Source organism: Podarcis gaigeae (assembly GCF_964106915.1).
Source record: "Podarcis gaigeae genome assembly, chromosome: 4".
Taxonomy (NCBI): Eukaryota; Metazoa; Chordata; class Lepidosauria; order Squamata; family Lacertidae; genus Podarcis; species Podarcis gaigeae.
Genome location: NC_139677.1, coordinates 60,300,129 through 60,326,723, shown reverse-complemented (window position 1 = coordinate 60,326,723; position 26,595 = coordinate 60,300,129). Strand labels below are relative to the sequence as shown.

Genomic DNA, 26,595 nt, shown 5'->3' with positions numbered 1-26,595 from the left:
GCCCAGGGACTGATGTGAGCCTGTTTGCTTCTCCCCAATGCCCATAATGTGCTGTTCTCTGGGTGGTCATTTGGAGAAGCAGGCTGGACTATGAGACCTAGACAATTATTCCAGGGAACAAAAGTAAGTAAGACTGGCTCTCACTTCACAGACATGCAGCCTTGTCCCATGAGTGTTTACTCAGCAGTGTTTACTCCTACTGCATTCAATTGAATTACTCCCAAGTAGACACAGAATGCAGCCTTAATTTTCTACTGATTTGCCCTAGATTGGGTTCATTATTATTATTATTACTCATATGTAGGCTAGATCTAGAGTCCAAAATAGTCACTTATGCATGGCCAAAAGATATTATGCATACATTATAGACCCTGTCATACACATACAAATTGCTTTAAGGTTGGGAGGGGGGGGAGCCGTTCAAAAGTGGCAGAGCGCCAATAATGGCATGAATGGAATACAGCATGCCTCTGTGTACATGTGAATGTAGCATGAATGGTCTTGGGATTTGTGTCCTTGGTAAACAAGGTTTCTCGGCTTAAGCATATTTAGAAATAAAAGTTCAAAATCTTTTTTCAGGTACTGGCATCATGTAAAACCTTGTAACAGCATAATTAACTTTGTTGCAAATTAAGCAGATATTGAATTCTGTTAAACAGAGCATCCAGATGCAGTGACCCAAGTAGTAAATATTGATTTGTGCCAAAGCGGAGATTAATATTTACCTCAAGGGTCAATACATTTTGATGTCCTCTGAAATGTGAAGTCAATATGCGTTTTGTTAGGACATTCTGAATATGTTCAAGAAGAAATATCTATAATCACCATTCTGACAATGCAGAGCTTAAGAGGATTTCTCTCTGCCTGCATCTCCTTTGCCAGGGAATCGACGTTAGAAATGTAGGAGTGGAGATTTTATTTCATGTGAACACATGAAGCTGAGTCAAATCACTGGTGTACTTTGCTCAGTTTTCTCTTCTCCAACTTGCAGTGACTCTCTAGTATTTCCTAGCCCTGATACTTCTGATCCTTTTACAAAGAGGTGCCATAAACCAAACCTGGGACCTTTTGTATCCCAGTCATGGTCTTTAATACTGAGCAGTGGAGATATATGAGCAATGGAAGCTGCCTTATAAGATCAGACCATTAAGGGTGACTGGGCACCACAGCCCAGTGTTAGATCACAGGTTCATCCTTGGGATCCCAGCTAAAACTATCAGGTAGGAGTTTGGATCCAGACTCTGCCTTCTGAGAACAGAAAGGCTCCTTCCATCCATGGGTGGCTGCTGAGCAGTGGAGGAATCTTTAGCTTTCCACTGCTTCCTTTTTGGCCCATCTGGCACACTTTGAAGGACCAGGATGAGTTAAGGTAGCAGCTGCCCCACCTGCCCCAGCCTATTGTATAAAAAGTATACCATCAGAAAATTTGAGAACAATGGAATTAATTGATTTTCTACTTCTATTTGCAGTAATAATGATACATGCAGTGCTTTTTTCCTGGGGGTACGCAGGGGTACGCATACCCCTAAACATTTTGATAATCCAACGGGAGAAACACGGTGAATCGTCAGTTCTGTTGCTACATCTGATGGCGGCCTCATTCCCTGTCATGGTGTTCCCTGAGTTTCAGATGGAAGCAAGCGTTTAATGTGTGAAGTAGGAGTTGGACTCTAGCACAATGATTGGGCAGTTTCGTTGTTAAGGCCTCCGATGGTGGCTTCATTTCCTTTCCCGGTCTTTCCTGAGTCTCAGACGGAAGCAAGCACTTAATGTGTAAAGCAGTGTGGAATGTGGATGTGTGGTGTTTTACTGATGAAAGCTTGGTGTCATTGAGAGGCAGTATTTCAATATGAGTAATGCATGTTCTTTGTACTTTTGTCCATTTACTGTATTTATTTTCCCTGATCTGAACTATAAAAGGGTGATTTTTCTTCAAAATGAGAGCATCCGTAAACATTTTAAAGGGGAAAAAGCACTGCATACATACAAGTACACAGGAATCCATGCTTTTTTCAACAATTAGTATAAGTGACTTAGCTCTGTTTGATTTTTATTGAACCTTGTCACTGAGTTAAACAAATCTGAGAAAACGTGCACTGGCTGTCCTGTCTGAGAGATAGTTTCCATAGGTTGGAGTTCCAGCCCTTTCTAAACATCAGGTGCTGTCAAGATGTTAAACTCAGGATTAAAAAGACTCACATTTTTGAAGGGATTTACTCATGAATATACATTGAATAAGGAATTTATTCCTGAAATAGAAGTTAAATACCTATGATGCCAAGTTTCATACCAGATTTACCAACTTCTTAGACATAAATCTTTGTAGATCTATTCTTTTCATGCTTTAGCAAAACATGTGGGGTTGATTTAGGTTCACAAGTCATTCTGTCTCTTCTCAGGTATATGCTCAGATGCTACAGCCTGCACTTTTAAGGAAGAATTTGCTGATCCAAGGGTTCTAAGTGGAGAAGGCAATTTACCTTATATTTTCCCCTCGTTATGCCTTCTGAAGTATTTTTACTCATTGCTCACAATTTCTTCCCCTTTCACACTGAACCTGAACCTTATTTGCCCCAAATGTTTAGTTTCTTTCATTTATTCTTGTTGCTCCTGTTAGATTTGCTTCTTTCTCCTATAACACATTTCCTCTCTTATTGCCATTCCTATATATTCTATTATTATTATTATTTATTATTATTATTATTATTATTATTATTATTATTTCCTAATTTCCTCCAGTGCCTCCTTTCATTCTTTTCTCTCTCAGACTTCTTGGTCTCCCGCCAACCTTTCTTTAGTATGTGGGGAATACCTAGTGCTGGCCTCAGTCCAGTCCAAAGGCCATAGAAGAAGAAGAAGAGTTTGGATTTGATATCCCACTTTATCACTACCCAAAGGAGTCTCAAAGCAGCTAACATTCTCCTTTCCCTTCCTCCCCCACAACCAGCACTCCGTGAGGTGAGTGGGGCTGAGAGACTTCAAAGAAGTGTGACTGGCCCAAGGTCACCCAGCAGCTGCATGTGGAGGAGCGGAGACGCGAACCCAGTTCACCAGATTATGAGTCCACCGCTCTTAACCACTACACCACACTGGCTCTCCAAGGAGTGGGGTAGGCAAAGAAGAAGGCACTAGGTGGGCTGTGACACTGGTGGCCTCCAGCCAATCATTTGAGAAATGCTGAATTGAGAAATGCAAATGCTCACCAACTTGCCCACCTCATTGAAAGTGCTGTTGTGTCGACTGAGTGCACTATCTTTTGGATGCATATCTGAATGTGTAGCCAATGTACGCCAGCAATATCAAGTCCAGTCCGGAAATGGATAGGCATGTACGACTGCCTTATAGCTGAGGCTTAGGACTGTGCTTTAGATGCATCTGTAACATATTTTCTTCTGCTGCCACTTAAGCTGATCCATAGTCTTGGTCTGCTTCCCATTATGTTTCCCAGTCCTGCAGCATTTTACTCTCATGCTGAAGGCAGATCAGGCAGTGTATATTTAGCATGTAGATGTCTGCACACTTTTTGACAATTACCACTGAAATAAATGAAACAAAAACCAAGGTTCAAGTAGCATTGAAATAAATGAAAGAGAAACAGTTATGCGTAGCCTATAGCTATGCAGCATATAATCCTGTCTAGGGTTAGTCTTACTGAAATCAAAGGCGCTTGCCTTCACTTCACTGTGGGCAGTACTTTAACTGTAGAAAGCCATGCCCATTGTTTTCTTGGGATTTACAAGAAACTGGATTCAGTATAGCAACAATCTCTTCAAGGCTTTATGGAATCTATTTCACTAAAGATCTTACAAAATAATCTTTACTTGCAGATGTTAGTCAGAGTGCTCCCCTAATCCATATATTTTGGTCTTTTGTATTTGGTTGGTCTGGGGGCATCAACTTTAAATTGTTGCAAAAAAATAGCAAACAACTAGCAGCAGAAATTCATCTTAATTAGATCTTTAGGTTTAAGCATCAACGTTATTATATGCTATCTGTCAGAAAATGTGTGTGCACCTTGTACTAGAATGTTATTTTATGTATTATTAAACATTAGGAACCTAGCATCATCAATATTGTGTGTTTTTTAATGCGGTGGGTCTAATTTGATGACACAAAATCTAGCAGTCTGAAGTAAGCAAAAGCATGTAGAGTGAAAATTCAGACACTGCAGATATAATCCATCTCCCTGACACATCCAACGCCTTATTGTGAGACAGCCAGTCACAGGCTGCTAAGATGAGAATGTCACAGAATACCAAAATAGGCAGAGATGCAGTCTTGTTCATCATCACATTTATCTGCTACTATCCAGCTAAATATATTTGGGCTAGGGTTGGGGAAGAGAAACTGAAACAGCAGACACCAGCACAGCTGCTAACATGGAATACTTGAACAGAAATGATTATATAGACCGGGACTTCCACACTGACTGAACTTGATGTGAGCGGCTATTGTTTGCATTATGAAAATGTCAAACTGAGAACTGTTCAGGACTGAGACTTGCCTTCTTGCCTCCATAAAAGTGTCATGCAACCTGATGGTGCACTATAAATAAATAATATAATGTGAGATCCAAGATTTATCTATTGCAGTTATTAATATTACACAGTTTGAAGCAATAGGATGCATATAAAACCAACTTCTGTTGGAATAAAAATTTGTCCAGACCCATAAATATGATTCCAAAGCTTTACTACCAGAACCTTCTTAAAAACAGGTACAAAAACAAGTAATGATACATCCAAATAGTTCCCAAAGACATGTGCTTGTCAAAGCATGGGTTCATCTTCTTAGTAATATTAAATGACTCAAAGCAGACCTAAAATTGGAGATCTGTTTCTCTCCCTAGCCTGCATTAACCTGAAGTTGTTTTCTATCCAGGAGATACTCATTTGTACATCTACCACTATGGCTTGGAACAAAAAAATTAAAGGTAACTCCATTCAAAATGGTGATTTGCAACTGAATACCTTACTTACCACGTCAAAAATCAGAGAACACCAACAGTTAATTATTAACCCATTTAGGTGCTTAGAGAGCCCTACTTTGCTTTAGTGAACCCCAATGGAGTTTTCCAATGTTAAACCCTTAGCAATACAGATATTTTCCATTTCAATGCACAATTAAACAATTATACTTAACACTCTGAAAAATCAAAGAATCCCATCTTAAATAAGTGACGTGAGTGTCAGAGTGAGGGATGGGGTGCATTGCTGTCTTCAAGAAGGATGGAAGAGGGGTCATTTATTCTCAAGTGACATAGTGGTGGATACTGCTGTTGCACATGGTTGACTGGAAATTAGAGTTGCCAAGCAGACCTGAGTGAAGCCTGCCTCCCTCAGGTCAGTTCGTCAAACCATGACCCCCTAAAGTCTCTGTGGATTGGCTCATTTGAATCAGTGGGTTTGGTGGGAACCTGTGAGCCTCCACGACTGCCAAGGGGGACATGCTGTGCTCAAAATGGTGCGTTGCTTCTGAGCAGCGAGGGAGGTGCCGCGTCGGGCTGCAACCACCACACACCGAGGAGGTACGGTAAGCAGCCATTCTCACCCAAATGTACACCAGCTTTCTCTTTCTGAAGTCAGTGTTTAATCAATATTGCCTGTGGTTATGACTCTGCAATAAGATAATCAGCCGCTACAGTGTCTGAGCTTTGTCTCGAGTAGAAGGCAAAGATCTATGACACAGTCAAGACAAATGATGGCTATTAAGAATGGCTTAATTTTATATTTTGCCTTTCAGGCTAAGAGATTCCCAAATGCATTGCAAAACTTGGCGCCAATGTACATTGCTCTTCCCAAGTGGAGCCAAACAGGTGCCACTTGGTACCATGATCAATCTGTTCTTTCTTCCATGAAGCAGCCACAACAAAAGTGAAAAAGGGAGAGCTGGTGAGCAATACACTGCAGCAAACAGAAGTTCCCACTGAAAAGGGAACAGGTATCTTCTAGTTGGAATATACAATACAGTTAGCAAAACCTTATCTGGTTAAAGTTAAAGCACAGCCAAGAGCAGGAGGTTGTGTGTGTGTGTGTGTGTGTGTGTGTGTGTGTGTGTGTGTGTGATAGAGAGATAGAGAGATAGAGAGATAGAGAGATAGAGAGATAGAGAGAGAAGGAAGGAAGGAAGGAAGGAAGGAAGGAAGGAAGGAAGGAAGGAAGTGTGGGATATAAAGCTGTCAGTCAAGTCCAACATTCCGAGAGGACTAACTGCCTCTAAGTGGCAGGCAGTTTAGTCAGTTGGTTGGTTGGTCAGTTGCTGCAAGGAGTGTTAACTGGTAACTGCTCAGATGAAGTCTTCCCATGATTCACTACTATCTAGTATATGGTTTATCTCTTTTGTAACCTGAGTCTGCCTTCAGGAACAACTGTGTAAACCTGAATGAATCTGAAAGTAAAGTAGTTTATGTTAATATGATTCATATTCATATGTGTTTTCTTTAAGAGGGACAGAAAGGGATTATCAACCAGGAAGGTATACTGTAATTGATAGGACTCAAACGAGTTAGCAACCTGCTTGTCGCTGCATAAATTCAAACGGGATCGCTTAAACTCTGCTAAATTATATAAATGTTCCACAGGAAGAAGGGTGCTTGAGACAAGTGAGTGGGAGATAGAGAGTGATGTTCCTGCATGTGTGGTGAGTGTGTGTGTTGTATATCTATGTGTGGTGAGTGTTGTGGTTTGTGCATGCACACTGTATATGGGTGCTATAAGTGGGTGTAGGTGTTGGTGTGTGCACAAACATAGGCCATGCTCATTGTTGGCATGTAGGCTTTGGAGGGATGGCTGGCAGCAGATATGTCTCTCAGACCACCCCTGGTTTTGAATAATGTGTTAATGATAGAGAAGACCTCCAGACAGGGTTTGGAAAGTCCTATCTGAAGCCCTGGAAAGATGCAGCCAGCTAGCATGGACAATACTGAGCTAGACGGACCAATGGTCTGATTCAGTACAATATAAGGCAGCTTCCTGTGGACTTTCATGTTATTAAAAAGATGGTTGGTAGCAAACTAGTTGTCCTACTAACTGCAGTGGGATTAGATTCTAATGCAATGTTGCAAATGTTTTAGGGATCATTCTGAGCTGAAGAAATAATTTATTATTTTTTTCATGCTGGCAGATAATACAGACCCTGTTCAGGATGTAAAATAAATATGGTTCTTACATATTTGTAAGCCATATAGAAGATGAGCAGGATACAAATGTGCTAAAATAAATTAAAAATCCCCCCCCCCAGTACTGCGTGCTGCCATACTAATACGTTAGCAGCGAATAAAGGTGATGTGCTAATTAATAAAGTCTATGTGCCACACAGTTGAAGTGAAATATCAAACCTTATTCTGTTGATCTAGGTGTTATATGTCAATACTGCTTCCTTTTTCAACAAGTAAATTCAGATTTCCAGGTCCCAGATCAGGCCTAGATTACAAAAACCATAACCATTTGATACAAGAATTTTACATTCCCTCTTAAAATAAGCCATTTCAAAGATACTTGAAAGTACATGCAAAAATGTGAGATTTAGTAACAAAGGGGATCAGTCTTCTGAAGCCAGCAGAATAAAATCCAGGTGTAGGGACTTTAAAATGGTGGATTTGTTTGCTTTGTATTACCTTAACTAGCACTGATATTTTTGGGTCCATTCGTGGTTGGCTGTCCCTGACAGGTTAGTTTAGCTTAACGCCATGCTTTTTTTTCTGACTCTGCAAAGAACTTCCATTAACCTTGAGTGTGAGAGGTCAAACAGCAGTAGCAGTTCATATGGTTCTCTGAGCTTTCAGAAACATTTAGCAAACAAATGATTGATAGTGACTTGTTGAAAGTGGCAGGGAAGCTAATGGAAAATAAATGTGACAGATAAAAAGATGATTTTGAAACATCTTATTTTCCTGCCAAGATTGTTGTCTTCATATCATCTCACAGAATTTGTTGTCTTCATGTCATCTTATGGAATTTTGGATCATTATGGCAAAGTGGGTCTATAAAAGCATGATTTTAAACCATGTTTTCTTATATTCCCATACATTGCTATTATGCTGTTTCTGAATGACAGACATATCTGCAATTCATTTCACTTGTAAACAGTGTCTTCCATAGGGCATTTGGTTATAAATGCATCTCACACCAAAAATAAATTCTCCAAATGATTTATATGAATGAATAGTACCGTAATTATATTGAGTTGATGTGGGGATTATTACTGAGGCAGTTTTAAAAGTATGCCTGTAAGAAAACCTTACATATCTGTTGATTCTGTTTTTGAAGATTACAGTTGTAGGAAATATATTGGAAGAAATTTGGACAAATTACATTTATGCAGTCATGCTAGGGCACATGTTTATAGCTTTCTCTCAGTAGTGTAGAGAGTGAATGCATGATAACCTTATCAGAAAGTTGCTGCTGTGTTGGTCCCATAAAATGAAAGACAGAAAGTTGTTGTGGGCCTCAAATTTCCCCAATGGAGAAAGGAGGACTTATATGTAGGCCAGTTTCATGAATGGTGTTGATTGGCTCATCCATTGAACCTACTTTCTCCTAGAAGTTCTGCTGTGGTAAAATTGTAGAGCCCTACACCCTGGAGGGGAATTCAGGCCATTCGGCCTCCTGCTGTATCCCCTTCCACGTCCTAAGTACACAGTTGGACCAAAATAATGTTTAACCCTTTTAACTTTAGACAGTTGACCCTTCTGGTAATGAAAGCCTTCTTAAGTTACATGACTGGCATGTTTGATGCTTCTCTGTGTTCTGTGAAACTCTGGCAATATAAAATGTTGATATTATGTGGAAAGTACCGATGACATGATTACTTCCCAGAGCACCCATCAAAGAATCAATAATGGCATGGGCCAATCAATCATTGTTAATCACTCCTATCTGAAATTATCTTCTACCACACACCTCTAACAGAAGAGGACCAACTCTTGGCGTGTGTAGGAATGAAGGCTAAATAGAGATGGAGTGGGAATAAATATGTTTTTATGTTACCTTGGTAAGCCTCATCATTTATTTGTCTACCTACTCCTTCAGTAGACCTCAGTTTGTTGATTTGGTGACTAACTTTTAGCCAGGTGACCTCAATGGCTAGAAGCACCTTCTATCAGCTTTGGCTGGTGTGACAGCTATAGCTATTCCTGGATTGGGATAGCTTCACTATGGTGTTTGGGTATCGCTGATTTTATGATTGGATTACTGCAACATGTTATGTGTGGGGCTTCCCTTGCTTTTGGAATGGAAGCTGAAGTTAATGCAGCATATAATACCCCTGTTCTGAGATCTGCTTCTTTCTTACCAGGCCAAAATCCAATTGCTACTGTTATAATATCCTCAATAGTTTGGGACCAGTTTACACCCCATATGTGCCCAATCCAGTGGTGGACCTTGGCACCTCAAATTTCAGTCGCACCCTGTGTGATGTGAAAATTCCATGCCCCCACCCCTTTCGCCTTCCGTTGGGCAACATAGTTGCAACACCTGTTGCGGTATCCTAGAAGCTCCATGCCTGGTGCAACTGAACCGGACGTGCTCCCCTAGATCTGCCTTTGCCCAATCAACCACCTAGATCTGTGGAGTTGCCAGTTTTACAAGTGTCACATAATGTTTCATTCTGCACTTGTAAGAAATTGGTCTTCTAATGTGCCTTTGATGCATTGTTTTCAGTGCATTCTTTTTCAGAAAGTCTAACCAGCCATGAAATTTTAGCATGTGATTTTAAAAAGTAAAATTGTTTTAAAATTACTGATTTTATTTTATGTCACTTGCTTTAAACATTTTACTTTTACTGGTATTTTTAAATCAGTTTCTTAGATGGTCTCTTCTGAATAGCTTAGAGTCTTGTGCATGTGAGATACACATGTTGCTTGTAAAATACCGTATTTTTTGCTCTATAAGACTCACCTTTTCCCTCCTAAAAAGTAAGGGGAAATGTGTGTGCGTCTTATGGAGCGAATGCAGGCTGCACAGCTATCCCAGAAGCCAGAACAGCAAGAGGGATCACTGCTTTCGCTGCGCAGCGATCCCTCTTGCTGTTCTGCCTTCTGGGATTCAGAATATTTTTTTTTCTTGTTTTCCTCCTCCAAAAACTAGGTGTGTCTTATGGTCTGGTGCGTCTTATAGAGCGAAAAATACAGTAATAATAAAATAGTCCTGTTTTGCTGTGGGTTCATGTGGAAGATTCTAGCCAAGCCCTATTAAGAATACTTATGTTACAATTTGGTGGCAGCAAACAGGATCTAAAAATGCTCGGTGGTTGAGCTTCTGCTCACATGCAGCATCTCCAACTAGGCTGCAGTGGTGAGGGACAAAACAGGATCGAACAATCTCAAATTGCTGCACAGTTTAATGCAAAAGTGACTTTTTAAGGGATGTTGCAAGGGAAAGCTTGTGAACCCATGAAGGGACTGAGTTCCGAAATCAGTAAAAATTACAACCAATTGGCTACCGACTTGCAAAGAGTGCTAGAGCTAACAGCTTCCTCTGAATGGTATCTCACTAAGCTTTCAAATCACAGACTAGAAAGGTGAAACATCCTTGACACAAAGCCTGCAATGTCTTGGCTAAGAGCATATACCACCATGACCCCCTATATACCAGACATGTTGGAATATATCAGTTTGCAACCCAGGGTGATCAATCAATTGTGGGGTGATCAATTGCAGGGTGATCAGTAAATGCAGCAGAGACTGTTGAAGCGTAAAATGCTGGATAAAGTCGTGGCACAAGCAAGCAAGGTGGAATTAGTGAAGGATATGGCCTCTCTAAGTAGGCACAAATCTATGACTCAAGTGCAATTACACACTTCAGAGGAGAAGGATCGATCTTACCAGTCTGATGAAAGCTCTACTACAAAGAATATTCCTACAGCCATTCAACAGTTGCAGAAAGATGTAAATAAGCTAAAAGCAGCTGAACAGGAACAGCCATGGGCTGTGATTTACCTGGAGGAGAAAGAAGATGAACACTTGAGGAAATGACTCTTGGGACTGCTAGGCATACAGGCAGGCATGTGCAAGAGCGAAATTGTGTCATAAACAGGAAAACAGGAGAATGTCCCTTTTGCTGCAAGTTTGACTGAAGGTCCAGGTAGAACACTATGATTGGGGTATCCATAGGAGATGGGTAACATGTACTGAGCAACCTATCCTCCCCTAAGAATTTCTGGCAATGTCTTGTGAACAGGAGGTAACTGAAGTATCTCTGCTCTGCTTTATATAGGTCTTAGCTGGCATAAACAATGAGTCTCTCATAACCACCTACCATTTGGGATAGAACAGAGCAAATCCACACCTCACAGACAAAAGTTATCATTATTATCATCATTGTCATCATCATCAACAACAATTATCCATCACTTATTACATAAAATGTCTCAAAGTGACTTGCAATTATAGAAGCATACATAATACAAAATTTAAAATATCTTGGAAAGATGAAAGAATAAATGGCACGTTGACGTCACAGTAAGACAGTACTTAATTTTAGATGGTTTTATATGTTTCAGTTTTATCTCTGTTGTGTTTGTTGCCTGGCCTCCTTTGTGAGGAAGGATGAGATATAAATTTAATAAATATATGGAAATATAGAAATAAATACAAAGGCAGTCATAAATTGACTCGTATATTCCAGAAAGGTTACCTGGCAGGATTAGGAGCAACTGAATTTAGTTCTCTATTTTCTGACAGTCAAAATACTGAGGGCAATGGCAGCAAAGCTCTCTTTAAATCTCAAATAATATGAAGCCAAACCCATAAAACATTTCACGTATTGATCAGCACTGATCATGTTCCAACATTCTCAGTTTGTTTGTTTGTTTTTCCCATTGGTTGCTACTCTCTGAGCTAATACTCTCAGAGCTGTCCTTAATAGTTTACTGACTTTCCAAACAATGTACTCTATGCAGGTTTTATCATTAAGCTTGCAGCCTTGAGCTTTTGGGATACAGTACAAAGTTTTGCTAGATGTTTCCCAAAAGTCTTTTGGGTAAGTGTAGGTGTAATAAATATAAGGAATTGTAGCTTGAAAGAGCACGTGGCATACATCCCTGTAGATGCTGCCAGATAAACAAGATGGGAACTGCTGTGTAGATCTCCTAAAACTATACCTACTTACCAAATTATAATTAATAAATAAAAGTCAGCTGTTCCATGCCAAAATTTCAGACTTAAACTATCTCTCACACAAACCCAATATTCTATTGGGAAACTTGAGTTTTTGGAATATTCTATATCAATAATATTATACATTTTGAGTATATCTGAGTTTGAGTAAGTGCTTTAGCTCATTTTGCAAATGTGTATATAACTTGGATCTTCAGTTATTTAGAAAACTATTTTGAAGATCTTTCTAAAACTGAGTCTGATCAATTATGAATGCCTTGTTCAAAAAAATCCTTCATGTCTTCCTTTCAGACACATCCTAATATGAAAAATAAATCACAGTTTTCCCATCTAGAAGTGTTATTTGAAGTCCTTGAATTGACTCCTTAGCAAAGATAAAATCTATTAATCTTTTAATCTCTGTTCCAATTCCCTAACACCTCTGATAAAATCTGCAGTGATTTGACCTTCTGAAAGTTCACGTCCTTATATTTGGTTGATAAACTATAAAATGTCAGAAAGCTACTGTTGCAAATTAAAAGAGCAGCCAAAAAACCTGTATATACTACTGTGCACTGCAATCTTCCTCCTTCTCCTATACATAGAAATAATAAGTATTGTCAACTCTTTTGACCAAAGGGGACAATGATTCCTGAATTCAGTTCCAATTCCTAGGGCTGACACAGCTGATTATCAATTCCAGGATGAATACAGGTTGAAACAGCACAGTTCAAGCCACTCTTGCATTCATGTGTAGACTAGCTGAAAATGTTTCCTTGAGATTGTAGCCAGCTGTTATCCAGAATTGTCCCTCCACCTGCCTTTTCCAAAGAAAGAATCTTGGCTCCCAATGGAAGGTGGGGTCTTGGGCTCTAAAATGGACTTGCTCAGCTTTAGAGCCCAACTGCTGCCACCTTGCTCTGCAATCGCAAACCAACACAGGACAAACAACATCAGAAAAGCAGCAGTTTTTATTTGGACCCACCTTTCAAAAACTAAATTGTCCATATTTCAGGTGCCTAAACTGATAAAAAAGCAACTATTGACATTCTTTTTCTTGTTAACAATGTGATTAATTAAAAGATACTGCCTTCCTTCAGTTTCTTCAATGACCCCTGCAACGTAAGGTGTAAATGCCTTTAACTTTTAATGAACACACAAACAAATTGACTAAAGCAGAAGTTGTGGTCCTCCAGATGTTGCTATGGAACCCCAGCCAGCTCAGGGATGACGGGAGTGGTAGTCAAGCAAAACCTGGAAGACCAAAGACTCTTGACCCCTGAACTAAAATCAGTGTAATCCCTTGACAGTCTTTTCATGTCTATTTAAAATGCTGTCTTTTAAATATTTTAAGGGGCATGATCCAATCAAGCAAAGTGTTTTTCAGTTCTATTGATTTCTCTGAAATAGTAAGTAAGTGCCTAGTTAAATCAATGTTACTTAAAAGTGTTTAATTCTGGCCGAATCATGTCTCATGTTTGTTTATTTTATTACTCAATCTAGAGAACAAAGAAGTATAACAGTTTTTAATGACATTTTACAAATTTTTATCATGGTGCTATAAATGTGTTGTTTCAATATTAATATCCTACATTCCCAGTAACATACAATTGTTAATTCAAAATGGATCTGGAATGGGTTGAGGAGAAAGCTAATCCTTTCTTACAAGAGGTACAAAAAATTTCAAAATTTCATCAATACTTCCAAAACAATGCTGATCTGTTAAAAGTTCGTGGATTTTTAAAATGGTTTTTCTTTTTTAAAAATTGTACAGACTTTGGATCAAACAGACTTGGCAGACTACTTGTGTGTAATGGACAGGGAATAGATTAATCCCTAGCTAAAGTAAAGGGATCCCTGACCATTAGGTCCAGTCATGGCTGACTCTGGGGTTGCGGCGCTCATATCGCTTTATTGGCTGAGGGAAGCGTACAGCTTCCGGGTCATGTGGCCAGCATGACTAAGCCGCTTCTGGCAAACCAGAGTAGCACACGGAAATGCTGTTTACCTTCCTGCCAAAGCAATACCTATTTATCTACTTGCACTTTGATGTGCTTTCGAACTGCTAGGTTGGCAGGAGCAGGGACTGAGCAATGGGAGCTCAACCCATTGCGGGGATTCGAACCGCTGACCTTCTGATCAGCAAGCCCTAGGCTCTGTGGTTTAACCCACAGTGCCACCCACGTCCCCTAATCCCTAGCTACATGTGATCAAAATAGGTTCAAACAATAGAATAATGGCAGTCAGAAGTGGGTAAATTCCAGTTCTATAGGGTGAAACAACCTGTTGTGACAAAGTTTCTGTCTAATGTTATCAGTGCCATTTTGGCAAAGACTCTCCTCCTGCAAGAGAGGGGAGTGGTTGTGGTCGGGAGCCAGACTCCACCTCAAGGTGCCTGCGAGGGGGCGTGTATAGCAGCCTAAATTGCTGCGGCGCCAGCCTTCCGGCCTCACTCTTCATTGGATGCCCTATTCTCTGGCAGTATGAACAGCAGCATAGGGCTGCCAAACGTCCAGATTTTTCTGGACATTACCAGGATTTCAAAGGCAGAATTGACATTCAGGGAAAATTTCCAAAAGGAAAGGAAATATGGCTTAGATCAATAATTATATCAGTCTTCAAAAATCGGTGATCCGGGTGATTCAGTGATCATGGGATCATCGGTGATTCAGACCGATAAGTCTACTGTCAGTGATAGGGAAAACCTAGGCTAAGCACCCTTTACTTAAATTACCATTTTTTCGTCCCATAGGATGCTCCGTCCCATAGGACGCACCTAGTTTTTTTGGGGGGAACTAAAGGAAATGTCCCCCCTTTATATCCCCCCCCCAAACCAGGTCGGGGAACAACGGTATGGCGGTGCTCTGCCTCCCCGCTGTCCCCCGAGCTTGTGGGGCTGGCCGATGTCTGCCCGGCGCAAGGGGTGCTCTGCTTCAGGGCGCCCCGGCCACCAGGCGGCAGGCTGCTATTCGCAGCCTGGGGAGTCCTGCAGGAACTCCCGCGGGCTCCCTAGGCTTGCTGATAGCTTCCTGAAGCCAGGAGAGCGAGAGGGGTCGGTGCGCACTGACCCCTCTCGCTCTCCAAGCTTCAGCGAAAGCCTGTATTCGCCCCATAGGACGCACACACATTTCCCCTTCATTTTTGGAGGGGGAAAAGTGCGTCCTATAGGGCGAAAAATACGGTACTTATGCGGATGAAAAGAGCAAATAATATAGTGTGGTGTAGTGGTTAAGAACGGTAGACTCGTAATCTGGTGAACCGGGTTCGCGTCTCCACTCCTCCACATGCAGCTGCTGGGTGACCTTGGGCTAGTCACACTTCTCTGAAGTCCCTCAGCCTCATTCACCTCACAGAGAGTTTGTTGTGGGGGAGGAAGGGAAAGGAGAATGTTAGCCACTTTGAGACTCCTTGGGGTAGTGATAAAGTGGGATATCAAATCCAAATTCTTCTTGTTCTTCTTATACCATTGTCTTAGACCAAACTCTGTCGGTTGGAACAGTGAATGGAGTTCAGAAGGTAGCGTAACTTTATGTATCCCTTTTCAAAATCTCATTGACTCATCTCATAAGTCTCATAAGTCTCACTGAACTCTGAGGAACTTCCTTTTGTATGTACAGGTACATGTCATGCAAATTGTCTTATTATGAATTTGTGACTGCATACCTACTCTAGCCCAGCCTGCCATTAGCTGTCCTTCTATCAGCCCCAACAATTCTAATATGCATCAGCTTCCTATGTTTTAAGGCAGGGAATGATCATGCCCCAAATGTTGAATCTGGAATACTTTTCAGTTTAAGTTGAAGCAATATGCCCTGACCCAGCTCTGGTCCCAGGCAAGTCATCTTATCCAATAACCAGTAGACCTGGGTGGTGTATACATTCATGTGTTCTTTTCTGAGATTATATGCCCAGTGAGCAGGTCTGCTTTTGTAGAAGAATTAATCCTGTGATGAGCAGAGGAGACTTGATAAGAGTTGCAATCCCTGGATAAAGCTTGTTTTGCACCATTTCAGAATTTCAGAAGTGTCCCTTTTTGTCATCAAGACAGATTAGAGAAGAAAATGAAAGAAAGTATAGTTAAATGGAAACAATACAAGCTAGAGAAAATACAGAGAGGGGGGAAAAAGATGTAACGAAGCAACACAAGTGATTTTGGTCAACTCTAAAAAGTTTGAATCATGTTTTCTACTCTGATTTTTAATGTTAGGCCTTATTTTAAAACAAATATTCCCTTTGTAGCTGTGGTTGGGCTTGGAGCCAGAAATAAATACCTCAACAGATCAGTGAGGGGAGGAAGTCTACATGTGCAGTGTTTTGAGCACATAAACTCAGAAGCTTTGGAAATTTTACAAGACCACTAAGAGAGAAAGTATTCAGCCTCATTGTCAAACCAAATAAGTTAGGCTAAGCATCAAGTCTTTTGAACGCATGTCAAAAATACTGAGCTTCTTGTCTTTCAGGCTTGATTATTGCTTGTGATTACATTTCTTCAGAAACATTCCTACTGGTTTTCACAGCTGTGGAGGTTATTATGTGCCACATGTTCAAAATGGAAGGCCAGATATTCAGTAGAACAAACATTTGTGTCACTTTCAGAAGTTCGTCCCAGGAACTCATGACCGAACTGCTTAAGGAACAATTTCCTCCCATATCTATAGGTCCCAGTGGCAGTCTCCAATGTTAACCAACTATACAAAGTGAGGCAAACTGAATAGCAAGAGTCAGTATAGAAGTAAAGGCAGGGAGGGAAACAGAGAATTGTCACTAGATTATCAGTTTGAAATTCTTGGCTGTAGACAGAGCTTATGCAGGTGTTGAGGTGAGTAGCTAAACAGCTTTCTACTGGGGTGAGATAACCCTCAGCTCAAAAAAGGTTCTCCATCTCCATCTTATATCCTGTATCCATATGCTTATTAAAGCATCCAAAAAAGGAAACGAATGAATATATGAAATGTCAAAATAATATAATTTTATTTATTAGGAACTGTGGTATGTGACATGTACCGGGGGTGGGGGGCACATCCAATGGAAATATATCATTTAATTGAAGTTGACATAGAGCTGCAGAACAGATGATCAGTCATCATCATCAAATATTTAGATTGTGAGGTTTTCAACAAGCAAGCCTAAAACAGTTGATGTGGTCATGAGATACAGCCAGATTTCCCATTGTACTAGGAATGCTGTGGACTCTCAGGGTCCATTCTGGCAGACAGGGGCTCCACTGCTCTGCAGAACTGTGGTCAAGTAGGTGAAACTTCTGACAAGCACACAGAGCGCGAACAACATTGAGTGTATGTTTGTGGGGGAGGGGGCTCATTTAATTTCACTGCACACAGGTGGTGTAGTGACAATAAAGGTATTATTATTATTATTATTATTATTATTATTGCAACAAAGAACTGGTCCACACTTCTGCTTGCCCTGTGCATAGAAAGCATTCGTGGAGAACCCAATTTCCCTTTTCTCCAATTCAGTGCTAAACCACAGGTTTCACTGAGGAAAGTGGAGAATGAGCCCTAATCATGTGCAAAAGTACCCTTATGACACAGATACTTGTGCCTTCTCATCATCCCTGTTAAGCTACTCTTAACAAAGTTAACTACTGATAGTAGTTAACAGAATAGTGATGACAGGGGTGGGGAACAATATTTTCTCACACTTTTCCTTTTTTATTTTTATTTTATTTTTTATAAGATATTTATTAAAGTTTTAGAAGTACAAAAAGAGAAATCAAGAAAACATCCTTTTAAGATAAAATACAAAAAGGAAAAAAGAAAAATCAGTAAGCAAAAAGAAGAATCAAGAAGAAGAAAAAAGAAAAAGGAAACAATACAACAAATCTTCCCATTACTTTCCTTTCATTAGCTTATTTCCCTGACCTCCTCACACCTCCCTTTCTTGTATTCTAAGTCAAGATTTTCTCACACTTTTCCAGTGGCTTGACACAATACCAATCAATGTAGTGAATGTGATTATAGAGCCTATGAAAGAGAATAATTTTGGATTAATCCAGAATGTGATTTTATGTATGTAATCCAAATATTTAACTGTATTTTTTAAATCCGACACCATCTTTATACTGTGGTTTACAAACAATACTATTTTCATATTCATTTCACAGCTGGACAGGAATAAAAGTATATCCTTTGCTGCACATGCATTTCTCCCCCCCCCCCCCTCTCTCTCTCTCTCTCTCTCTCTCTCTCTCTCTCTCTCACACACACACACACATAATGAAAAAGCAAATTATGGAATGATAAAAAGGAGAGCCCATTAAAGAGTGGTTAGGGCATGTCTTAATGCCAAGGTTTATTTAGTTATTACTTGCTCTGCTGCAAAATATGTCCCAACTACTACTACAAAATTTAGCAGTTGTTGGTTATCTTAAAGTTTAATTCTTTGCCATGATTATGTCAGGGTAAACTGATATCTCCAAGTATAAGGAATCATACAAACAGAATGAAATCAGTAGCCACATTTAAATCAGCAAATTGGCTGAGTCTGGCAGTGACTTCAATTACTTCTGTCCAAGTGCACTTGAAGTATCAATTAATCTCCCACACTTAGAATGTACACGTTCCCCACTTATCAAATTAAGATTTAAGCTAAATCAATGCATGCAATGATAGTTTAATTATATTAAGCCACATAAAACACACAATGAGGAAGTCTGTTCATGCAGATAACCACTTGGGTGCCAGGGATTGAACAAATTGCTAAAACTATTAATTTACTTTTCGAGTTGCTTTTTGCATAAAATAATATTATTCTGCCGTCAGCAATGCAGACACCAGTCTTGGTACATAGATGGCTGAAAAAGAGAATGAGGGGGTGGGATTATAGTGTATAATGGATTTTTTCCCCTCCTTAGGGCACCAGGTGTTTTAAATGCCACCAGAAGGGTGCTTCAGGCAAAACCAAGATAGCTTGGCATAGATTACTGAAAGCTTTTGTGTCCTTGGCAAGTTTTGATTAAGGGCCAATGCTGTAAGTCCAGTGGGCTTTCAGAGGGTACAGTCTAGCTCATATTTATTTTAATCGCTACTGGCAGTTAGGATAATTACTTTTTAATTTAAATTGGTAATTTTATGCTAATATACAATCAGAACGCTAGACTACAAAGCAGCTCATATTTTGCTTTCCAAACAGTAGTCCTTGTGTGCTAACATAAAAGTCCAGTTCCACAGAGTGCAGTCTACCCTCTTGTATTACATACACTGAAGTTCCATCAAAGCTTGGACTTCGTGGACAGCATGAAGGCCCAAGAGTAAAAATAAATATTGAATATAACATGAGCTTTTACTTCTTCCCCACCCCCCAAAACCCTAATAATTTCTGTCACAAGGCAAAAGCAAAAGGAAACAGAAAGAAAGAAATATCTGTTTGCTTCAGTTTGTTATTCTTCATGATTCTAGTCCTTCCAACACTGAATCTCCCTCTCTAAGGCTGAGTTAACTCTAAACACCATGATGGATTATTGGACAATAGTGTCCCTCACGCTGATGGAATGTTATTTGGTTCAGCAGAGGCTTCAGTCAGTGGAATGGAGAAGGACGACATGTTTGCTGTTTTCCTCTTCCTTCTGCACATCCTCAAAATCTGCTCTAGGGAGCCTTCAGAACAGTGCAGGTGACACTGTGGACTGCAAAGGGGAGGGGAAATTGGTAAAAGTTGCCTTCTTCTCTCTTCCACTGATGGATGTTTCTTCGAAATTCTTAAAAAAACAAAAACAAAAAACACACACCTCCTTATTGGGCAATTCACCTCCTTATCTGGAGATGGAACTTTCAAGTTCACATTGAATGCCAATGTGAGGAAGTGGGGAAAAAATGTGTCTCAGGGACTGGGCATTACATATATAGGTCATGCAAGTTTCTCAATCAAGTCTTTACTTCATAGCAGTTGAAATATAGAATGTTAGAGGGTCAGTGGAAGTAAACAATGGAAAACTGAAAGGAGAGGAAGGGGAATGGGTCTGCTGAAACCGATACAGCTTATTGTAAGTATGGAGGTGAACACATACTCTCTCTCTCTATATATATATGTTCCAAGAAAATGCTCAGATTTGGTCAGTTGAAATGGACTCTCTGTTTATGTCATCTATCCCAAACCCATTTTTTTTAAAAAAAGAATCATACTGTTATGAGTTTGAGAGGTTAGGCTGAATACTTGGACCCGCCTTCTAATTCCTGGATCCAGCACAGTTGCTGGAATAGTCAGGCCAGCCTGGTAATCACCTGGGAGATGAGCCATTAAGAAAGAAAAGAGAAGGTAAGGGGTCGTTAAGAAAGTCAAATGGGAGGTGCCCCTCCCTCAATCCAGAGTTGGTTTGGAAGAGTTTTGAAGTAAAGTTTTAGAGCTGAGTTTATGACTGGAGTTTTTGCATGGTGTGAGCTGGGGGGGGGGGAAGGTTGCAGTCTTGTAAAGGCAAAAGTCTGTAAAATGCAGCAATCTGGAGAGAGGGTCAGAGCCATGGCTAAGATCACTCTTGCGCTGCTCAGAGGTTGGGGTGGAGTGCAACAAGACCAATTGGATTTCCTTGCAACCACGCATCTATGTACAACATCTCAGTCAAACACACCTCATGTTATTTGAGCCTCAAAAAGAAGCAGCTCATCCAATAAAGACATATTGTCCTATCTATCCTATGACTAAATTGTAAAATATCAGTGGTTTTCTTTGTTTATCCACGCAATCATCAGGTATACAACTGCACACGACAATGTTAACATGGTTGAATGTGGGTATATATGGCTGTAGTGTGCTGAAAAAAATAGTCTGGTAAGACTGCTGGTTGAAAGAATAGAGAAAGTGTACGCTCCTGGCAAACAAAGGCATTCTAAGTATAAGCTTAGATGTGACTATCATGGAGTCATGGAGTCAAATGAAAGGTCTAAGACTAACTGACTTGGACGAAAAGCAGGAAAGAAGTGAAACCTGAGAAAAAATCTACATGTCAACAGTTACTGAAGAAGGAATCAACGAGGCAAGAATAGGTTGCCTTCCTATCACACACACACACACACACACACACACACACACACACAGGTTCAGGGTAACTTATTGAAAGCATTGTTGCTTTACTCCCAGAAATTATGAGCAGGGAGGGAGTACGTGACACTTATGATCATTGCTGCAATTTTAGTTTCAGTTGCTATGACCATAGCAATAGCCAGTGTTGTCTCTGTGTACTGCCCTCCTGCCACACGTAACGTTTCTCTGCCCAACTGTGCCTGCAAACACTAACATGAAACAAATCGGGCTACTCCTGCATGTGAATCATCCCAAGTCACTTGCCCCAAACCCAGCTTCAGCATATAGAGAGCTGCCACCAGTTGGTATAAACAGTACATTATTAGACTAGATGGACCAATGCTCTGACTCAGAATAAAGGCACCTTCCTATGTGCCTATGGTCCACGTATTACATCCTTTTTCACTGTCTAATATTTTTTTTGAGAAATATTAATGAAAAACAGATTTGTTCTAATTTTATAGTATTTGTTCTGTTTCTTTTTCACTAATTGTGGTGTGAAGAATCTGGATGAACGGAAGCCAAGATTTTCTGCCTGCCACATTTGGGGGGGGGAGGGGAGGAAATATAATGGCACACAAAGATGCCTGGCAGCATCCACACACTGCTGGAGAAGCAATTTCTCTTTGTTTAGATGGCAATGTGCACGAACATTTACATAATAAAATAGTCACACAAGTAACAGATGGTGAAGAGGCACTTACTTTGCCACATGTTGGAAGCATGATACAGTTCCTTGACGAACTCATTTTTCTTACTTTTGCCTGTGGACGTCTACCAGCTATTAACCCTCCAGGGTTATTTGACTGGTGAAAGCTTTGAGGGCTGAAGCTTGGCAAAAAACAACAAGCCCTGTCTACAGAATTTTCCATCTTAAATCAAGAGCAAATGTTCTACTCTGCCGGCAGCTTTGCAGTTTATCCAAATCTTCCCTCCCCCCCACTCTTTTTTTAAACTGTCAGAAAAACTAAATATTAATCCCTTTTGCTGGTGACACTTCCTGGGCTGAAATTCTGATAAAAGAAGATAAATCCTACCATTGCCCCAGGTCTTAAATCTCTTTCCCTCTGGGCTTTTCCCTTTTTTTCATAAGAAGAGGAATGAGAACCAGAAACAGCTAACCATACTAATGCTTCTTATTAAAAAATATCAGTACTCTGATGAATACCATTAATTTTCTTTATGAATTAAATGCCAGTAAATAAATCTCTATTAGAAGGAATGGCAGCTTCACAATCTGTGTAAACTCACGATTCAACTATTAGGGGAAAACAGCTTGACTCCAAACTGTGCTGTACGCTAATTACAGCTGGAGCCAAATGCATCTTCTCGTATCTACAAGATTGCCATGCACAAAATCTGAAATCTTTCATGACTTTGATGCCCAGAGTCTCAGCCTATTCTTTTCTTCTTTCTGAAAATATTGTAACCTTATGAATGCAAGGGTTGAAAACTGATGGCTAGTTTCTATTAAGCATCAACAAACTTAATTGAGCTTAAATGCCTGTGGGTGGTGGATTGTTTTACATAGGTTTATGGAGCTACTTTGCTTCTCCCATGACTCCTGTTCCCAGCTCCTCCCGCAGACCTTTCCCCTCTTTCCACTCCCACATTTCTTACTGAACCATTTCAAATGAGAACAACAGAAAGGAATACAACCTTAGGCAAAAGAAATGCAAGCAAACAATGAGGATTGGGACAGGAGAGAATTCAGCAAGTGCATCACTGCAAACATTAAGACCAACAATAGCAAATGATCTAAATACCTTAGAAGCAGGAAACCAGTTAGGACGCTGATTGGAGGATAAGGGAGCCAAAGGTATGTTAAAGGAGGAAAAGGAGAATGCAGAAAAGCTAGATGACGTCTTTGCATCTGTATGGACAGCAGAAGATGTAGGGTATGATCCTATGTCTGCCCTAGTCAGTGTGGTGTAGTGGTTAAGAGCGGTAGTCACGTAATCTGGTGAACCGGGTTCGCGTCTCCGCTCCTCCACATGCAGCTTCTGGGTGACCTTGGGCCAGTCATACTTCTTTGAAGTCTCTCAGCCCCACTCACCTCACAGAGTATTTGTTGTGGGGGAGGAAGGGAAAGGAGAATGTGAGCCGCTTTGAGACTCCTTAAAGGGAGTAAAAGGCGGGATATCAAATCCAAACTCTTCTTCTTCTTCTTCTTCTTCTTCTTCTTCTTCTTCTAGTCCAGTGTCCTCAGGATGAGCACCTGAGGAATTAGGGCAAATAATAGTGACAAGAGACCAAGTTCTAGGCTGTATTGTCAAATTAAAAATAGTATTCATCCAAGAGTTATTAAAGTATCTGAATATGGCATTGCTGATCTTTTCGTGTATCTGAAGGACAAGTTATATATTTTTGTTCCTCGACTCTCTTGAAAAAAATTTGAGGGTGCATGAGGACTGTGGGGAAGGGGAAGAGGAGGTTCTGTTGCACATGTGGAAGTGTGTTGTGAGAATGTAATTGGCCCAAGGACTGCATGTCAATTGCAAATATGGTAAGTATTAGGTAAGTTTGGCAGTTTCAAAAATCTTTAGCCTGGTTTACTAAACACACTGAAAATAAACCTACTAAATTAAAACTTTCTTTGTAGCTTTTCTAAGAAGGCATTTCAGAATATTCTACCAGTTCAGCCAGAACCAGGAAGAAAACAGTTGCACCAGCAGGAGAAAGGCAGCCCCTCTTGGAGTTTGCGGTTCACAGCCTTGTTTTGATTACTTGGAGCAAGGGTAGCCAACATGGTGTTCTCCAAATATTGCTGGACTAAAATACTACCATCCCAGACCATTGGTTATGCTGGCTGTGGCTGGAGTCCAGAAAAATCTGAAGGACACTATGTTATCCATGATACATGGATATAAGCTGAATCTGGGTGTTCCAGAACCGAGCTACCCATGATGCAATTGGTCAGTTCACAGAAGCCATGCCTATTGCTCACTTGTGTTGCCAATTGTGTCTCTAGAATGCACCACAACATCATCCAAGTGATCTCAGCGAACGTTTCAATTTAAAATATTCTGATTATGTCTACTTTTTGTCAAGTGTTTTTATTTATTTGCATGATTTAGGGGGGTAGCTGCCCCCCTGCCTGCCTGGCTATGCCCATGTCTGGGTCTTAATTAGGAATTCTAAAAGAAAATGAAAATAAAGAAAGTTATTTTTTAAATGAATGAATGAGCCACATAGCCAAAGGGTTGGGTTGCTTTTTAATAATCTTGAAGTGATATGGAAGCAACCACAGAGGCACCAGCAAGCAATTAGGTAGATGTAAAGGAGGGATTGGTCTCATTGAACTCAGTGGGACATTTCTGAGCACATGTTCTTAGGTCTCAGTAGGTCTCAGTTCTCAAATGTTTCCAATATAGCTGTTGCTCTCTGAAACATTCCGAGATCTTTGTTGACCTGCAATGAAATGTTAGTTTCAGTACTATTAGCTTGATGGCTGAGGCAATGTTGTTTTTCTTATTTTAGGGAACATATGCATTGTTTGTGGAGTCTAAAGTCACACCAGACTTTCTGAAACATGCCTTATTTTCAAAGGAGTGAACTCATCAACAAGTAATTGAAAGGACTTTAGCTGATTCAGTATGCTGTTGAGATTCTACTTCATGCTGCTTTACAAGAGCACTCATTTTTCACCAGCTGTGGATAATCATGAATGAGTTTAACCTGAAAAAGAAAGATCAACATCAATTTGGCCATCAGTCAACTGAAAATGGTAGTGTACTCAACGTTTGTGAGCTGATTCCACTCTCAAATGCAGCTATGAATATGTTAGACTTCCGTTTCTGAGTCCTAGTTTGACGAGATCTTCTGAAACATCAGTTTTGTAAGCATGTATTTGTGTAAATTCAGGGAAATCCGCTCTGTAATATGTAGTTATGTAACTACATATTGAAGTCATATGTAACTCTTTGATATTTATTTTTCTTAATAAATAGTAATTTACTGTGAGTTATTTATCACAGACTATTCAGATAAATTTTGATTTGCACATTTGAGTGTCCTATAGAGGTTCATCTCTCATGTACCAGAAAATATTTTGCTTCAAAAGGTTCCTATTAAATGGGTCATTGCTAGGGTGTTCTGCTCTGCTGGCTAGTCATAAGGTTAAACTCTAGAACATATCACTGACTATGTCACTGTAGCAGAAGCCAATCTAATACTCTACTCTATCAAAAGGTTTATAAAGGCTGAGCAGAATTCTTATGTGAATGTTTTCAGCAATGTTAAAAAATGCCTTCCCCAATTTGTTGGCATTCTTCATAAAAAAAAAATATCAAATTTACAGATTTGTCTAAATTACTCTCATGGGCAGTTCCTGACATCATCATGCAAGCACATCTAATTGGCTATGAAATGTGCTGGGATAGCTCAGTCAGTACGGCATGAGACTTTTACCCTCAGGGTTGTAGATTTGGGCCCCACATTGGGCAAAAGATTGCAGGGGATTGGACTAGATTACCCTTGTGCCCCCCACTATCTCTACAATTCTATGTGTAACATTGTGAAAGCATCCCATTCAGTATGTGATCCCTGATTAGGTCAGATTACCATATAGGTGTGTGGAAATGCAGTGAGCTAGGGATATTACTGTAGTGGCCTGAATATAAGCCTCACTTTGTGGCTTATATTCGCAACCTTAAGGTATGCAGCCAGGAGCGTGGGGCAAACAGCACCAGGAGCATGGTAAAGCAGAGCCTGCCCCATGCATAGTCCCCTGTCCTCTCCCCCAAGGCCAGGAAGCGAGGAAGGGTAAAGGCTGCCGGCAACACAGTGCAGCTCCACCACTCCAGCCCAGTATGCAGCCAGGAGCAGCGAGGAATGGAGCGGCTTATATTCAAGTATTTTTTCTCTCTCCCCCTCCAATTTTAAAGGTGCAGCTTATATTCAGGTGTGGCTTATATTCGGGCCAATACGGTATTTTATTTTTTCTCTTTCAGGAGAACAGAAATTGCTAGTTTCAAACTGAAAACTGAATCTAAAGTTTATACAATGTAGCCCAAATATTTATTATTACAGTTCATTGAGACAAAACGTTTCCATTCAATACTTTATACATTTCCTTTTGTAAAACAACATGATTCTGACAAATGGAAATGTAGATATTATAGTTTGTCTTTTCCATACGATAGGCCCATCAGCCTATCGACAGGCCCATCAGCAGTCATTACGGTTTATTCTGTTTTTGTGACAGCTGTGAACAGTGATTAAGTGGTGTATGTATTTTTTATTTGAGTATTTATGTCCTGACTTTCCAATGTAAATACACCAGTCAGCCAGCCACCCCAGACCATCAATAAGCAAGCATTGCCACCACTAGGGCTGCCATCTCAGGAAGACAGAACAGCCTGGAGGCTCAGGAAGAATGAGTGAGGAGAGGAAGTTGCTATCATAATCCATCTCCATCTCCCTGTACTCATCAGCCACCTAACTCTTTCTAATGGTAGGACAGG

General features: G+C 40.2%; 1 long non-coding RNA gene across 2 annotated transcripts in view; it reads left to right on the top strand.

The window, feature by feature from the left end:
* Window positions 1–25,086, top strand: part of LOC310843943 — a 45,112-nt gene extending 20,026 nt beyond the window's left edge. For both annotated transcript variants that reach the window (XR_014563808.1, XR_014563809.1), the window contains exon 3: window positions 24,611–25,086. This is a non-coding gene — a long non-coding RNA (uncharacterized lncRNA). The remainder of the gene's footprint in view (window positions 1–24,610) is intronic.
* Window positions 25,087–26,595: the final 1,509 nt, after the last annotated feature.